Here is a 12,636-nt window from a genome sequence, read left to right as displayed (position 1 = left end):
TGGATTTAACCCAGATCTCTAGACTGGGGGAGAATGTTTGAATCATTCAGCATTACGTCCATCATTTGTTGCAGTTACACATAAAACGCAGCACGGCAGCCAAAAATGCTGTGCTGCGTCGTGTTGTCTGACAGGGAGAGCAGGAGAGCGCCATCTTCACATAGATATGGATTTCTCCTGTCCTCTCTTCTCCATAGGTCCGGGGCTGAGTTCAATGCCGCACGCCAGGCAAACATCTTAGCGCCATAGTGCTAGGGTCAACGCCTGAGTCTAACATAGGTTTTGAACAGGAAGGATTCCCTTCCTGTACAAAATACTACGGCTAGACAACTGAAAAATCGTTTCCTACTTTGTATGTGTTCTGTATAATGCAGCACACATGCAAAGTTGGAAAAGAAAGGAGAAATTAAAACATTTCTCCTTTTAACGCCTGCTTTTCATTGGCATTAAATTTGGGCGCTAAACCCTGTCTACTAATGTTAGTAGATAGGGTTTATGTTGAAAAGTATGGGTGGTTGCATGGGAACACCCACGTACCACCCATGCAAAGCTCCCTTGAGCAAAGTAATGCAAAGCAGCATTTCCCACTGCTTTGCATTACTTTTGATTAGTTTCCAGCAGAAAACAAGTTTTGCTTTGAAAAGTGAATAAGGAAGAAACATTTTCTGCTGGTTAGCGTCACTTTTGTGATGCTAATCCAGTACAGCATGTTTGAGAATCCCCCCTAAGTTCCAAGGTAAAACCTCCAGCCTAGATGAACCTGGTTCCTGTATCTGATTGGCACTCCATAAAGATTGGCCTCAAAATACGCCCCGGTCTACCAGGCTCAGTTGACTGTGGTTGGTGCTCAACACTTATTTGCGCTATTTATATTTAAAACTTTAAAAATCTCCTTGTTCCTCTAATTGGATTTAAGTCATTTAGGTTTCATTCCATGTATTAAAACACTGTAACATTCTAAATCATTTTGGAATTTTTGTGGGGGTTGAGCTCACATTTATATAGTGACTTTAAGCGTTCACTCTGACAAGAAGTGTGATTATTACTCAAGGTATGTTGTCACATCCCCTTGACTAATAGCCCCATTTCTTGCAGCCTCTCTTTGACATTTTATTCTTTTTAGTTTGGTGCAGTGATGTTATTTAATTTATTGTAGATGTGCTGTGAGAGATGCATTTATTTTCACCTAAGAACCACTGAAATATGTATTATGGCTTTGCTTCTTTTTGTGTATATGTGTATGTTTGCTAAATGTGCCCCACCTCCACCCCCACTCCTCCGAATGATACACCTGCACCTTATTCTGCTATCCTTGGGTGCATGTATTAGAATAGAGACGTATGCAACCCTTGCTGGGAATAAGCAAAGCGCATAATAGCAGCGTGATTAATTATGCTGATGATACGCAGCTTTTGATATCCCTGGATGGGGCCCAGGCGGACTCACTGGACGGCTTTCATGCTTGTATGCACGAAATGGCGAAATGGTTGAGGGAAAACTCGCTCCAGTTTAATAGTGGGAAAATGGAGATTCTACAGTGCAAGGTGGGGGTGTCACCCGAAGTCTGCCAGTAGACTTTGGGCCTCTAACATCAGATGGCATACTGACACCAGTGAACGCGGTGCGTAACCTGGGGGTCAGTTTTAATGAGAATCTAAACCTGGAGACCCACTTTAACAAACTGCCGGCAAGTTGCTTTCCTTTAATTCGAGGTCTTCGGAAGGTGCTGCCACTGCTACCTGTACAGGCAAGAACAACGGTAGTCAGGAGTATCATCCTCAGCCGCCTGGATTACTGTAATGCCGTGCGTATGGAATTTCCAGATACCTGATTGCCAGACTGCAGAGTATCTAGGTGGCAGCAGCTAAGTTAGCACTCTCCCGAACCCGTCTGTCATCAACAACACAAGCACTAGCGGATCTACACTGGCTCCCAGTAGCTCCAAGGATTCTGTTCAAATCACTGTGCACCGTGTTTAGAGCACTTCATGGACAGGGCTCTAAGCCACTCCAGGACACATTTCAGTGGTACAAGCCTACCCGGACTCTTTGCTCCTCTACCACCAATTGAGCTAGAGTCTCCAGTATAAAGAGGGTGACCCTGGCAGCAGCTCGCCTTTGGAATGGTCTTCCCCTAGAAATCAGGAAAACACAAAGGCCTAGATGTATCAAGCCTTTTGCGATTCGTTAAGGCCGAAATTCGCAGAATTTCGGCCTTAAGGAATTGCAAATGGACATTTAGCATCTTTTGAGATGTATCAGAAATTAGCAAAATAAGGAATCGCAAAAAATTGCGATTCCTTATTTTGCTTATGCATTTAAGGAATCGCAATTTTTCGATTCCTTAAATGGCATGTATGAAACTTTCTAAAATTGCGAAATTGGGTTAAGGAATCGCAAATTAACACCAATTTGAGGTTCGTGTTAATTTGCGAAATCCTTTTAAAAAACAAAATATGACTATTTTGAAGGTGGCATGTGACACACATACATGCCCATAGGGCATGTATGTGTGCCATATGCACACACATGTAAGTTTCAGGGGTGCAGCAGGTTGTCCATGAGACACCCCTGCACCCTTGAAATAATTCTCAAATTGCGATTAGCAAATTGCGAATTCGCAATTTGAGAATTACTGCACAATCATTCCTATGGGCCTCCTGGCCCATAGGAATGCATGGGGAATTATTCCTTATTTGCGAATTCGCAAAATGCGAATTCACAAATAAAGATAAATAAAGAATCGCAAAAAAAATGCAATTTTTTACATACATTCCATTTTGCGAATTCTAAATAGCGATTCGCAAAAAATCGCTATTTAAGATTCGCAAAATGGAATCTTGATACATCTAGGCCAAAGTCTGCTGCTGTTCCGCAAAAAAATCAAGACCTGGCTCTTCCCTGGGGTATAATATTTTCTTCTCAGGGGTAGCAGCAGTTTTCTCTGGATGGTATGCTCCTTCTTGAGCTGACAGTTTTGTGTTCCGCGTTATCTCGTAGCGCTAGGATGCCCGCAGGGTTACAATTCTCTCTACAAATGCTAATAGTAATAATAATATTTCGTCTTGGAAAAGTCAGACTCTGCATTTTGACACCTCTATCCTAAATTGGTTGTTCCTTTCCAGCCACACAATCGAGCAACCGATTTTAAACCCCCCCCAAGACATAACCAGAGCTTTTCTCCATCTGACGTGACATTCGTGACTGTCTCTCCGGATACATTTTTAAATGTTCTTTAATTCGAAATGCTCCACAATAAAACATACGCTTAAGGAGCAGTGTGCAGCCTGCAAAACCAAGGGCGTTAAGTTGTTTTCTTATGTGTTAGCATAATGATTTAAGCATGCCTCCCTGAAATTGTTGTGTTTATTAGACATAAATATCTTGGACTTTCCTTTTGAAGCCGGTACACACGCTCAGTCATTGGTATGTGACACTTTTGCCAGACTGTTAGTTAATAGGCTTCTGCACGCATACAGACAGGCTCTTGTTTTAGTAAAGGTAATTTCACTTTATCATCCCTGCTTTATGGGACATTTTAAGGGCTACGACAAAACATCTAAAGTCAGGCTCTTATCTTATAGTGAAACAGTTACACGCTGTGCAAAACGCCGCACTTTGACTTTGCAAGAAGTCTTCCAGAAATAACTTTTGCTATTGGCATGGATATATCTTTGAGTGCTATTACAACATAACTGGGGCATGGAAATAAATTTGCCTGAGCCACGCAGGGTATTAAATTGGGACAGCGGATTTCAGATGAGCACTGCTTTTCCTTAAGGATTCCCTCTCCTTCAAATGTCCTTCGGTGGAACACTAACCTATTTCGGACTCAGGAAAGGAAAACATTCACCAGAGAAAAACTAAAAGTCGGTATAAGCCTGTATTAAATTGGAGCATGAAGGACAGATGCGCACCATTAAAAGTGCCTTTATAAAAGTTAACCTATAATGCTTCATAAAGTATGCTTGATTGTTTCACGGACTTTTTAAATAAACACGACACAACTGCAGCAGGGTATTTTGTAATACTTTTTTTTTATATTGCGTATCATATCGCTCATAAAGGTATCTAAGCACTACGTTTAGCGTGTTTTAATGATACTAAATATACTGGACACTATTCACAAAGGTATAGTTGGACTAAAAGCCGAAGACAGACTAAGGGGCATATTTATGTGTGGTATGCTTCATGCTTGCACCACGCAATAGGGTACACGCATGACACAAACCTCTACGACAGGTTTATGAAGCTACGCAAAGCCACTTTGTGTGGCTCCATACATCTGGAGTAAGGCAATGAACAGCAAATCGCTGTGTTACCTTACTCTACCCAGTTTAGGTGTTCAATGGGCGTTGGTGTGGGTATTCCCAAGCAAATCGCATGAATTTTCATGCATTCCCTTTTGTAAACATGGGACTGCTCTAAAACCTTATGTCATCCCAGGGGAGGTGTAATGAGGAGAAATTCTGCAGCTCATATAGAAAGAAGAAAAAGCTTCTATGGATTGTTTTTCTGCAGGAAGGTGCCCCTTCCGGAACAATAAAAATCCCGCCTACAGCACAGGTACCTTTGCACCATGGTGCAACATTGCCTGCTTTGATGCTAGGCTGACAAAATGGCACCAGCACAAGGAAAGAGGACAGGAATATGCTGTATTGAATAAATATGCCACATTCCTCCCCTTTCCCTGAGACTCAGGGCAGCAAAGCAAGTTGATTTGCTACGCTGCTCTGCACCACAATTTTCATAAATATGTCCCCAAAAGTCTATCTATACCACTTTTCAGTTGTCACAGAGGTAAGTTACGACTAGTAATTTTATTACTAGTACTTTTACTAAAAGTTACTTTAATACTAGTATTTTTATTACTAGTAATTGTACTAGTAGTAACTTACCTTTGTGAATACCTAAAAGTAGTACAGTTATACTTTTGTTCTAAGTTAGGCTTTTGTTCTAACTTTACCTTTGTGAGTCATGCCCTTTGTCTTCTACAGGATGGGAGACAGAGTCTGCGTAGCCCAGACTTTTGACCTGCAGATCACAGATGTTTCAATACCAATAGTTCAACAGCTACGGGGTGGGGGAGAGGGGTAGGGAAGAGATTATGGTCAGTGAGCAGAGAGGTATTTAGGAATGTGTATAATGGGTGAGATTGGGTCTGCTTTGGAGGACTGGAATTTTACTGAACCACCAGAAAACCAGAATTCACCTGCCAGGAAATCATGCCTGGACTGGCGATTTAGTATGCATGCTTGTGTGATGAGACATCCATATTATGTCCAGCCTCTGGACTGCTGCTTGGGGAAAGTTGTATGTGAATGGATTGCAGGTTGTTGGGCATAGCCCTCCCTGAACGGTCACCCACAAATGTTTTGCCTTCATCCCTCCCATTATTGCTGAATTTGTTTTTGTTGGCATTAGGACTCTCTTTACCACTGCTAACCAGTACTAAGGGCACTTGTGCTCATTCCCTAAAATATAGTAACACTGACTTACACCTGATTGACGTATTTAATTTACGTATTAATCCCTACTAAAGTGGTATACCCAGGGCTTGTAAATTATATGCTACTAGTGTGCCTGCAGCACGTATTGTGCCACCCACTTACGTGGCCATTTAGGCATGTCCCTGGTATGCCATTGCAACCTGTCTGCAGAATCTAAACTGCCAATTCGACTTGTCAATATAACCCCCTTGCCAATCCCTAACCCCCCCCCCTTTTATTGATTATGGGTCACCACTAAGGTAGACTGTAAGTAGCCCATAGGGCATGGTGAACTGTAAATAGAAAGTTGGATATGTGCATTTATGTTTTACATGTCCTAGTAGTGAAAAACTGCTAAAGTCGTTTTTCACTACTCTGAGGCTTGCCTGTCCCATAGGATAACGCTCGGTTGCCTTATTACATTTAATAAGAGCTGACTTTTAATTGGGAACAGGTAGCGTTTCGTGTTTGGTGTCTGAGAAATTATCATTAAAAATCCTTGTTAATGGTAAAGACGAATTTTAAGTTACGGTTTTGAAAATGCCACTTTTAGAAAGTCTACCATAGGCCACTCTTCTCATGTCCCATCTGTCGCACTGCATCGTGGGTAAAACTTGCCCAATTTTTGTAACTGGAATGTTGCCTTGCTGGGTGAGGTCTGTAAATGAGCAGGAAGTTACAGGAAGAAGACGGTGTAGGATTGCATCTTGTCACAATTCTTTATGGGGATGTTGTCAATTAATGATTCCTGAAATGTGGGTTGAAATGAAAAAGTGTCAAGAATTATTTGCATATAGCTGCGTCTGAACTGGGGTGGCGAGGTGAGCTAAAGAACGACAATGGATTCAACCCAGATCTTTGACTGGGGGTGAATTTCAGCACTCCGTCCATCATCTCCTTGTGTTTGCTTAGGACTGCTTTGCTGCCTGGAGCCTGTCTTGAACTTCAGAGTCCTGCCCTGCTGCTTGAGCACTGCTTAATTAGCTGCATCCAGGCATAGCAGGGTGGCTCCAAGTGCTAGTTTGCTAGCCTTCAGTTCAGAACCTCAAGGACAGAAAAGGCTCCCTCCATCTTGACCACACATCTGGACCCAACCTGTGTGAGTCCTAGCCCCTCAAGTAGGCCCCTGGACTCTTGGTGGTGGTGCTAAAGGTGCCCAGATAGCCAAAATTCAAAACTTGAGGCTTGTGTTTTGGCTAAGAACTGTTCTGAGAACCTAGAGAAGATTGGGACCAACCTCCTTGTCTCTCTGCGCAAGGTGCATTACAGGTCAGTCTGACTTTGCTGCAGCTCCCTCTATGTTCTTCTCAACAGAAGCAAATACTATTCTGTGGTCCTTTGGCAAAGAGGTATCCGGCCTCCTTGAACTCTCATTGGCTACAAACTGCAGTCATACCACTGGGGATGTATTACTTCCAAAAAAGCGACTAAGGTCAAACATAGAAATCTTCACTGCAACTAAATATGGTGGCTCCCCAATGATGATGCTTCCTCCTCGGACACATCCTTCAGCCTTGCCCCACTCAACTTTACCATCTCAGAATATTTTTTCTTGAAAAGTCTTCTAAGTCCAAAGGTAAGCACCGACCGGGCCCAATCCACTTTTTGTATCCGAACGGCACTCAATTGCGGTAGGCCTAACAGTGGTGAAAAACAAATGTAGGTGTTCACTACTAGGACATGCAAATTTACATGTCCTACCTATTGATTACACAGCACCCTTCCCTATGGGCTACCTAGGGCCTACCTAACGGGTGACTAATATGTAATAAAAGGGGGATTTAATGCTTGACAAGGGCTATTAAATGCCAAATCGACGTGGGAGTAATGCTGCGCTCACAGGCTCTGCAGTGACACGCCTGAGACATGTTTAAAGTACTATTTGTGGGAGTGGCACGATCAGTGCTGCAGGCCCAGTAGTAGCATTTCATTTACAGGCTTTGGGCACATGTAGTGCTCTCTACTAGGGACATATAGATTAATTAAATATGCCAATTGTGGATAGTCAATCAAACCATGCTTTAAGGGAGAAGCACACACACTTTAGCACTAGTTGGCAGTAGTAGAGTGCTCAGAGTTCTAAGGCCAACAAAAATAAATCATCAAAATGGTGAGGCAAACAGGCAAAATGTTTAAGGAGGGCCAACCTAAGGCTGTCAGGTCTAACTAGAATGCAACAGATTTGCCAGAGAACATCTTACTCCTGCAAGGGACCGCTCCTCGTATCCCCAAATTCAGTAGACACACAAAGCCTGGGATTTTATAGTAATTAGTGTTTGTTATGTACTAACCTAATACAAATCACAGGTTGTTAGGCATCCTGTCTCTCTTATTTGATTACCCATGATTTAAACTGACAAAAACTGTTAATTGTGGGTTAGGGTCATTACAGGGATGGTTTTCTTTCTAGTTTGTACTGCAAGAGCTTTCCTTTCTAAAATCGTGTTCAACCATATCCCGTGATCCCAATTCATGCAGCTGTTTTCCCTGTTGGAGTCTTCATCTTAGAAGATTACACTAGACTCTTTTTCTAGTGTCTCTTAAGGTAGTTTTGGTGGCTTGCTTCCAAACACTTGTAAAGATCTAAAGGTTTAATTAAGAACTATTCCTTTTGCAAAAGAGGTTATTTCTGTCCTTTCTGTAATTTTTTAACTGCCTGGGCCGGTCTTCTTAAGGGTATACATGACACTTTTCAAATGTATCTTAAATGCAAAGTGTCACTGTGACTACAGAAAGTAGTCACCGTTTATTTTAGTAGTCACGAATGAAGCAAGAGGGGTTTTATGTGCATCGAGTGCTCAACACTTTCCCTGGCTTCTAAGGTGCTGAATAACTGTGAACCTCTTTCCACTAATGAGTTCAAAGTTGGACCACTATCTGATCTATGTAAGACTGACCTGCAACCTTGCTAAACTGTGACACCCATCTACCTTACTGATGTGTGCTTTATGCCAAAGCCTACTCAAGTTCTTGGTGTCCAGGAAAGCAATCAGAATGCTTGTTGTAGGTATGTTACCTAGTAAATACTTAGAATATTGTTGTATTCTACATATTCGTTTAATATGTACTCTAGCTCTGCTGCCTCTAGCTGCTCAGCCAGAGTGTGTCTTGGTATTAGAATGTTGGTGTGCCTGTGATGCGTGGAATGCCTGGGTGACTGAGTGGGGTGAATGTGGCAGTTGGAGATGGGCTGAGCAGCTAGGGAGGCTGCTCCTGGTGGGGCTGGTACCACACTAGGCTTACAGGAGTCATGACAGATGTAACTTGATCTGAAGACTGAATAAAGAATTCTTGAATATACATCCTAGCTCCTGGTGTCTTTCTATATAGGACACAACATAATTTTGGCGACGAGGTGTCTACACTAGTGATGAAGAGTCAGCTTAATGTCTTGGAGCATCCTTAGGATGATACTCGTTTGTTGCTGTTTACATGGATGCCATGTGTTACTCTTGGAGTGCTCTTTTAAGTTATGTGAGTCAACCTCCCTGTCTGGATGGTCGGTGATGTTTTTTTACAATGCCTGTTTGTTTTGTAGCGTAATACCACAGTGAACGTCCCTTGTACAATAATCTACAAATCCAATGTCATCCATTGAAATTTGAATCTCCTATGCGGCAATATACGGAGGTATTTCCCCGATTATTCTATTGCTGCGGATTTGAGGTGAGCCATTACCAGCATCGGTTGTCAGTTTCTTTGCTTATTTGAAAAATTTAAAAGATGTGGCACAAGCTGTTTTTAGCGTGAGGAACCTTACCTCAGATACCACGCATTTCCAAGTTCCTTCTTTGTGACGCTTTACCCTTCTTCAGTGGCGTTTTGGAGCATTCACGTGCCGGGAGCTCTTTATTGTAAACTTTCTGGCAGTGGTACCCTGAATGACTACCAACAGTGCAGGGTTAGATTGGAGGTGTCACTAACTTTCTGTCACTGGGCCGGCCAAATAATGTGCGCATACTTAGATGGGTCAGGGGGGCTGCGCAGAAGTGGCCTCACTTGCTTTCAGGTGTATATAAAACTTCACCAAAGCAGTGTTTCGCGGAAAGGCAATATGCCAATGTGGGCCACTTTTTTGCATGCCCGGGCCGATTTCTAATCCCAACCCAACCCTGCAACAGTCTCCGAAACATTTGCCAAAATTCACAAAGGGGAAGGCACCTTTTCCCCTTTGCATATGCGTTACCACCCCGGGTTGGGGTATAGCAACGTTTCAATGGTTTATGACTGCTTCTTCGGTCCTAATCCATTGGATCCATATGGATAGAAATCACTATTTGAAAGGATCACCTACAACACGCCCATTCCAAAATTGATTTATTATTAATTTTTAAATCTCTTTTTCGGTGTTAGTAAATGTTTACAGACTCCTAAAATAGGTTTGTACATTTGGAAAAACGCTTTTGCAATTCAAGCCTCTAATTTGGAGTTTTTGTAAATAAAAAACATTTAATAAGTCTGGCTCGTAATTCCTAGTAAACACAGGAGTTTAAGAAGAATCCAGCAATTTCCTTGTTAGGGTGGCTTAAGCAGCAAGACTTTCCTCAGTAAAAATTGCATCCGGTACACGAGCAGCAACACCAAAACACAAATTAATTTTTTGGTAATTGAAAATATAAAATCAAAAAGTTAAAAAGGGGCCTATGTAATAATTGAAAGAATACAATACTGGTTGTAGGCATCAGGTTTTAAAGAAATATGTAAACACATTCATAGAAAACCATTAGAAACCTGAACTTAATTTTAGGCAGTGGAGTGTAGTTGATAGCTTTGTAGGCGCAAACTACTACTGAATGCTGACACAGTATGTGGGTGGACAAGGGTTAGTGGTTCTCCCTTTCCGCACAGGGCTCAACAGGGGTGGAGATGCTGATTTTGCAATGTCGTAATTTGACAATGGCCGAGTTAGCGCTTAGCTGTGCTACACGTTTTTCCCTTAACTTGACTATACTCGGAAACGCCATTTTGTGTATTGCGGCGGCCATTTTAGAGAATGAGCGGCCTCGTGGTCAGCATGCCCTTTTGTCCGTTGTCCGTACCACTGACCACTCGACTCTGCCCAGCAACAGGCTATTTTTAGCTACGGTCAAGCCCGCACATGCGCAGTTCCAACTGACCAGTCACCCCTCAGGAATGTGCCGCCAAACTGACCAGTGGGGTTGTAACCCCTCCCATGAGTTGGCTGTGCTCCAAAAAATGACCATATATGTACATAATCTATGTAACCTTGTGCCGCCTATCTTTTATTGCTTGTAAACTGTATAAAAGAGGGACTCACACCAACGTTCTGGGTGATACTTCTTGCATTGCCGAAGGGTGCTGTAGGAATGTACCACCACCCCATGGGGTCTTAATAAACTTGTTCTTTGTACTTTTCAGTTTCCGTGCCAACAGTTCTTTCAGTGTAAGTGGGTTATCTACGGAGCATGTAGGCCTTGGGAACCCGATACCACAAATTGGCGACCACGAAGGGACTCATCGGCGACTCGGATGCCCGAAGGAGAGGTCGTGACGAAGGTTTGGAAACTCGCCATGGACGCGTACGCTGCCACCGAGTGACCCGAGTCTTGGCACCCACGGTGTTTTTTCCCTTCCTTCCGATCTGACCTTCCAGGTGGCGTCGGTCTCCGACTGAGTTCTTGATCGTCTGCGTTGCTGGATAAGTGCCGTTTGGCTGATTCGATCAAAGACCTTGGCAGTTGGAACCTGGATATTTGATTTGGGTAAGATTTGTGATCGGTAAGGTAGTCTGTGGACGCTTACTGAAGTTCTATGATTTGTGATCGGTAAGGTAGTCTACGGACGCTTACTGTAGTTCTATGATTGTGTCTATGATTTGAGTTAGCTAACATTTGTGACTTTGTGACCTTTGAATTATATGTGTAGTGCACTTCACATAGGCAGGCATGTAGAGATGTTTCTCTAATTTTGTTTTTTTTCCTCTGAGCGGCACATTTGTGTGAAGTACTGTAAGTGCCAGTTTATACGGTATCACGCTTTCGTGATACTTTTCGAACATGCCTGTTTTAAGCACACTCCGAGGGATGTGCTGTCTTGGAAATGGTACCTCAATTAGGTTAGCGGAATCACAGCCGGCTCCCCCAGAAGGAACCCCAAATCGTGAAATGTACATAAAATTTGGCCTTCCCCCTATAATGTACAGCAAATTATGGCATAAATACACTAAAACTGATCCTGAATTGCAATGGCCACTACATGGGTCGTTTGATTTACGAAAGTTTCAGTTTGTGGAGCAATGTTTGTTTCAGCGCAGGTCTATACAGAATATGTTTGATTGTGTACGAATGTGGGAGAAAGCGGTGCGTGAACGTATGAAACGTGAAATTGCCTTGGCGGACAAAGAGCAGCGTAAGGCTGCTCGAGATAAGGCTTTACAGATTGAGGAAAAGGAGGCACAGGAAAAGAAAGAAAGGGAGGAACGGGAACGAAATTTGCAAACGGCCGGTCAATTTCCTATTCGGCGACCGCTCTATCCTGTCCTTACTAATGAAACTGATGATTTTTCCTTATTAGATCGATCACCGCCTCCGTACGTTTCTCCTACGGCTCCGAATCCAGAGTCTGGTGATGAAGGACAGGATAAGCCGGGAAAAGGGGACAAGTCCTATGTCAGGTTAACTGCGGAGAGAAGCGCGGAATTGCGTAGTTGGGCTCGTAAATTGAATACAAATTTTGTAACTGTGTCTGAAGTTGTTGCCGAAAGGGGTAAATGGACAGAGCGAGAATTGATGTATTTTTTGGCTACTTTGGCTGATGAAGTTGTTACTACATTTCGTAAATTTTTGGATACATTAGAACCTAAGGCTGTGTCGGTTTCTCGTGAGAACCTAGATAAAGGTATATTTGTTCTTGCAGATGTTGATACATTTTTCAAGCAACTGATCCAGCTGCGGGATGAGACGTCCAGATTACGGGACGAGCGGAAAAAGAATAAGGAGTCCGGGCCGGAGTCCGCTGAGCGGTCTAAGGAGTGTTCTCTCCGGGGTTCAGATAAGAATTCTAACGTGCATGTTATGCCTATGCGTGAAGCCGCACCTCTGTATGTTCCACCTAAGGGGGATGGTACAGATGAGGATAAAACGTCGATGGATGCGAAGGGGTATTTTATATATAATTGGGTGTATACG

The sequence above is a fragment of the Lissotriton vulgaris genome, chromosome 3_1 (assembly GCF_964263255.1).
Source record: "Lissotriton vulgaris chromosome 3_1, aLisVul1.2, whole genome shotgun sequence".
NCBI classification, from domain to species: Eukaryota; Metazoa; Chordata; class Amphibia; order Caudata; family Salamandridae; genus Lissotriton; species Lissotriton vulgaris.
Note: the sequence above shows the minus strand (reverse complement) of the source record.